Consider the following 6,000-nt stretch of genomic DNA (forward strand, 5'->3'; position numbering starts at 1 on the left):
GGTAGGAGGACTTCTGTGAGTTCAAGGCCACCCTGAGACTACAGAGTGAATTCTGGTCAGCCTGGGCTAGAGCGAGACCCTACCTTGAAAAATAAAAAAGTTAAACAGAGGCTTGCCCAAAGTAAAAGAAACATAGAAAATGAAGATAGGGCTAGAGAGATGGCATAGCGGTTAAGCGCTTGCCTGTGAAGCCTAAGGACCCCGGTTCGAGGCTCGGTTCCCCAGGTCCCACGTTAGCCAGATGCACAAGGGGGCGCATGCGTCTGGAGTTCGTTTGCAGAGGCTGGAAGCCCTGGCGCGCCCATTCTCTCTCTCTCCCTCTACCTGTCTTCCTCTCTGTGTCTGTCGCTCTCAAATAAATAAATAAAATAAAATAATTAAAAAAAAAAAAAAGAAAATGAAGATAGACACCAATGGTGATACTCAACAGTGGACACAGCAAGCCTTAGGTTTGGCCAGCCAGGCCAAATGAGCCAATGAATGCAATAGTGGCATGTCTGCTGTGGGGGAAACCAACAGCTCTCTAATTGGACTGGAGGCCTACTCCATGGGAGGGAATAAATCCCTGATTCTAAAAACCTACGGGGTATAATGTCTGCCACTATCTAGCTAAATGTATATACTGTGCTAACCAAACTGCCCAGTAAGCACTTCTCTTAATGTTTATACTTATATGTTAATGCTACTCTCAATTTTGGTTAGAGAAGCTTCTCTTTTCAGATGTGGTGACCTTGGGATGACTCAGAAGGCACCATGGTGCTGAGCAGAAGTGACAGAGGAGTGCTCAGCACTGAGATATCTTTATCATACCTTCCAAGGCTCATCTATTGTGGAAGAGGTGGCAGAAAGAATGTAAGAGCCAAAGGAAGGGTAGGACTCCTTACAACGTGCTCCTCCAGACACCAAATGGCCTGGATATCCATGACTTCACAGTGCCTGACACTACATACAAAAGACCTTCATAACAGGAGAAAAAAAATCATGACATCAAAATAAAAGAGAAGGCAGAGGTAGGAGGATCCCCATGAGTTCAAGGCCAGCCTGAGACTGCATAGTGAATTCCAGGTCAGCATGGGCTAGAGTGAGACCCTGCCTTGAAAAACCAAATAAATAAATAAATAAATAAAAGAGAGACTGATCGAGAGGGGAGGGGAGATGATGGAGAATGGAGTTTCAAAGGGGAAAGTTGGGGGAGAGAGGGAATTATCATGGGTTATTGTCTACAATTATAGATGTTACCAATTAAATGAATAAAGAAATAAAGAAATAAATAAAGAAAGAAAGAAAGAAAGAAAGAAAGAAAGAAAGAAAGAAAGAAAGAAAGAGGGAGGGAGGGAGGGAAGGAAGGAAGGAAGGGGAGGGGAAGGGAGGGGAGGGGAGGGGAGGGGAGGGGAAGGAAGGACAGGACAGAGGTGCCAGGCCTACATCTGGATTTTTTTTTTTTGAGGTAGGGTTTCACTGCAGCTCAGGCTGTCCTGAAATTCACTATGGAGTCTCAGGGTGGCCTCAAACTCACGGCAATCCTCCTACCTCTGCCTCCTGAGTGCTGGGATTAAAGGCATGCGCTACCATGCCTAGCATACATCTGGATTTTTTAATTTAATTTTTATTTTTTTAGTGTGTGTATGTTCGTGTGTGCTTGAATGTGGCTATATGAAGGTCAGAGGACAATGCAGAGTATCTGTCTGTGTCTTCCCCCTCATTTGAGGCAGGGTCTCTCATTGCTCACTGCTGTGTTCACCAGGCTAGCTAGCCCATAAGCTTCCAAGAGATTCTCCTGTTCCCATTTGGTGCACTGGGATTATAGATTCCTGTTACAGCTTCTGGTTTTACAAGGGTTCTGGGAATTTTTTTTTTTTTTTTTTTTTTTTATAGATAGGCCCAGGCTGACCTGGAATTCACATATCCATTTAGCCAGACAACAGTAGTTGTTTCTCTCTAGAGCCTATGATCTCCCTAGCCATAGGCTTTAAATTTGGTTTTCAATACCAGGTGTTAATTCCCTGCAGCGAAGCGGGCCTCAAATCCAAGAAGTTTTGGTTTTCCCCATAACAGACATGCCACTATTGCACCAGTTGGTACATTTGGCCTGGCTAGCCAGCTGAAAAACTTTTAGGGCCCACTGCTGGTTAAGATAGTTGATGACCTTTCTTCTTCAACAGACTAAATAGCTCTTTTCAGCATCCTGACAGGGAAAAAACTTCCAGCTCAACTCCAGCTTGATGTCTCTCTCTTTCTTTTGAGAGAGGATCACACTCTATCCCAGGCTGACCTGGAACTTGCTCTCTAGTCCCAGGCTGGCCTTGAACTTACAGCAATCTTCTTTCCTTTGACTCTCTCTTTTGGGGGTGGGGGGTGCTTGAGGTAGAGTTTCATTCTAGCTCAGACTGACCTGGAACTCACTTTGTAGCCCCACACTGGTCTTGAACTCATAGCAATCCTCCTACTTCAGCATCTGCCACCATGCCCCGCTCATTCCAGTTGGATCAGTGTTCTGCAGCCCATACATGTCTTCAGAAGTAGGGTCTTACCATCTAGTTCTGGTGGGCAACCAAGAACTTTGGCAATAGCCTGTTGTGTTTGGGGAGCAAACTCACTGGAAGATATGCCACAACTAGCCCTGAAATTTTCTTGTAACAATCATGCTTTTAGACATAATATCATCCACCCTCATAAATTTCTTCTGCACACACACACACACACACACACACACACACACACACACACATATACATATACATATATGTGTGTGTGTATATGTGTGTGTGTGTATATATATATATATATATATATATATTTTTTTTTTTTTATTTTGAGGTAGGGTTTCACTGCAGCTCAGGCTGTCCTGAAATTCACTATATGTATGTGTGTGTGTGTGTGTGTATACAGAGAGAGAGAGAAAGAGAGAGAGAGACAGAAAGAGAGAGAAAGAGAGAGAGAGAGAGAGGTGGGGGGGGCGGGAGGGAGAGTATGGCTGTGCCAGGGACTTTATCCACTGCAAATGAATTCCAAATGCATGCACCACCTTTTGCATCTGTTTTTATGTGGGTAGTAGGGAATTGAACCCTGGTTGTTAGGCTTTGCAGACAAGTGCCTTAACCAATGAACCATTTCTCCAGTCCAACATCCTTATTTATTTATTTATTTATTTGAGAGGGAGGCAGATAGTGAGAGGGAGAGAGAATGGGCATGCCTTCAGCTTCTGCAAATGAACTCCAGACACATGCACCACCTTGTACCTCTTTACTTTTGTACAACTTTAATTTTCTTTTCAAGGTAGGGTCTCACTCTAGCTCAGGATGACCTGGAATTCGCTATGTAGTCTTAGAGTGGCCTTGAACTCATGGCTATCCTCCTACCTCTGCCTCTTGAGTGCTGGGATTAAAGGTGTGTGCCACCAAGCCTGGGCTTAACAACATTTTTTCCTTTGTTGCTGTTTTTTTTAAATTTATTTTTATTTGAGAGCAACAGGCAGAGAGAAAAAGAGGCAGAGAGAGAGAGAGAGAGAGAGAGAGAGAGAGAGAATGGGCACGCCAGGGCCTCCAGCCACTGCAAACAAACTCCAGATACGTGCACCCCCTTGTGCATCTGGCCAACGTGGGTCCTGGAGAATTGAGCCTTGAACCAGGGTCCTTAGGCTTTACAGTCAAGCGCTTAACAGCCGCTAAGCCATCTCTCGAGCCCTGTATTTTTTTTATTTTATTTATTTTTTTTTTTTGAGGTAGGGTCTCACTCTAACTCAGGCTGAACTGGAATTCATTCTGTAGTGCCAGGGTGGCTTTGAACTCATGGTGATATTCCTACCTCTGCCTCCCAGGTGCTGGAATTAAAGGCGTGTGTCACCATGCCCGGCTTTAACAACTTTAATTTTGATTAACCCTCCTCTCCCCAATTCCCCCAAAACTTCCTCTTTCTTTATTTATTTTAATTTATTTATTTATCTGGGAGAGGGAAATAGGCAGTTAGGGAGAGAGAGAGAGAGAATGGGCACATTCTCCAGCCACTGCAAATGACACCAGACGCATTCGCCCCCTTGTACATCTGGCTTACATGGGTTCTGGGGAATCAAACCTCGGTCCTTTGGCTTTGCAAACAAATGTTTTAACCACTAAGCCATCTCTTCAGTCCTAACACTTTCTCTTTCTAAACATATATATTATTTAGTGAATGAAGAAGTAGGTTTCAGTGTGGCTTATTCATAACATCTTTAATTTTAATTTTTTTAAGGTTTATTTTCATTTGTTTACTAGAGACTGAGAGAGGGAGAGAGAGTGTGAGAATGGGTGCGCCAGGGCCTCTAGCCATGCAAAGGAACTCCAGACACATGTACAACCATGTGCATCTGGCTTACATGGGACCTAGAGACTCAAACCTGGGTCCTTAGGCTTCGCAGGCAAATGCCTTAACTACTAAGCTATCTCTCCAGCCCCCTACTTTTATTTTTTTAAATCAATTTATTTATGTGCAACATGAGAGAGAAAGAAAGAGAGAGAATGGGTGTGCCCTGGGCTTCTTGCCACTGCCAATGAACTCCAGATGAATGCGTCACTTTGTGCATCTGGAGTGGTAGTGGAGAATCAAACCAGAGTTGTTAGGTTTTGCAAGCAAGTGCCTTAACCACTGAGAAATCTCTGTAGCCCAACATCTTTAATTTTGATTAACCTTCCTCTCCCCAGTTCCCTCTTAACTTTTTTTTCGAGGTAGGGTCTTACTCTAGCCCAGGCTGGCCTGGAATTCACTATGTAATCTCAGGGTGGCCTCAAACTCATGGCAATCCACCTACCTCAGCCTCCCAAATGCTGGGACTAAAGGCATGCACCACCACGCCCAGTTTATAACTACTTTTTATTTAATTTGTTTATTTATTTATTTGGTTTTTCAAGGTAAGGTCTCCCTCTAGCCCAGGCTGACCTTGAACACACTATTCAGTCTCAGGGTGGCCTCCTACTCATGGTGATTCTCCTACCTCTGCCTTCTGAGTACTGGGATTAAAGGCGTACACCACCAAGCCCAGTTTAGAACTCCTTTTTCTTAAACTAATATATTTATTTATTTGACAGAGGAAGAGGGAGAAGTAGAATGGGCTCACCAGGGCCTCTAGCCATTGCAAACGAACTCCAGACATGTGCACTCCCTTATTCATCTAGATCACATGGGTCCTGGGGAATTGAACCTGGGTCCTTTGGCTTTGTAGGCAAATACCTTAATTGCTAAAGCCATCCCTTCAGCCCCCCTTTTATTCATTCATTTATTTATTTATTTATTTTTATTTTAGTTGAGAGAGGGAAAGAGGCAAATGCACACAGAGGGGACAGAGAGAGAATGGGTACACCAGAGCCTCCAGCCAGTGCAAACAAACTCCAGATGCATGCACCACCTTGTGCATCTGACTTATGTGGTTCCTGGGGAATTGAACCGAGAGCCTTTGGCTTTGCAGGCAAATGCCTTAACTGGTAAGCCACCTCTCCATCCCTTTTTTAAAAAAAATTTATTTATTTGAGAGCAGCAGACTGAGAGAGAAAGAGGCAGATAGCGATAGAGAAGAGAGAATGGAATTTCAAACGGGAAAGTGTGGGGGTGGGGAGGGAGGGAATTACCATGGGATATATTTTATAATCATGGAAAATGTTAATAAAAATAAATAAATAAATAAATAAAAAAAGAAACGTGAAGGGAGAGTGGCAGTGAGCAACCTAGGAGCAGACCGCGAGATAGAAGAACATGTGGAACAGCGAGAGAACTAGAGCAGCTGTGGCTCCCTCCCCTCCCCCACCACCTGAGCCCAGCTCCAGTGAACAGAGCAGTGTTCCCGGGACCGGCCACGCCAACTTGAGCCGACAGTGGACCCAGGCAGGAGCAGAGTCCGGCACAACATCAGCAGCTCTGGCACCAGTAACAGCGGCCCCAGCAGCACAGATCCAGTAGCGGCAGCAGTGGCAGACCCAGCAGCAGCAGCTTCAGCAGCGGGTGTGCTGATCTGCAGGGCCACAGTTGCCAGGC

Source organism: Jaculus jaculus, chromosome 1 (genome assembly GCF_020740685.1).
Source record: "Jaculus jaculus isolate mJacJac1 chromosome 1, mJacJac1.mat.Y.cur, whole genome shotgun sequence".
In the NCBI taxonomy this organism is placed as follows: domain Eukaryota; kingdom Metazoa; phylum Chordata; class Mammalia; order Rodentia; family Dipodidae; genus Jaculus; species Jaculus jaculus.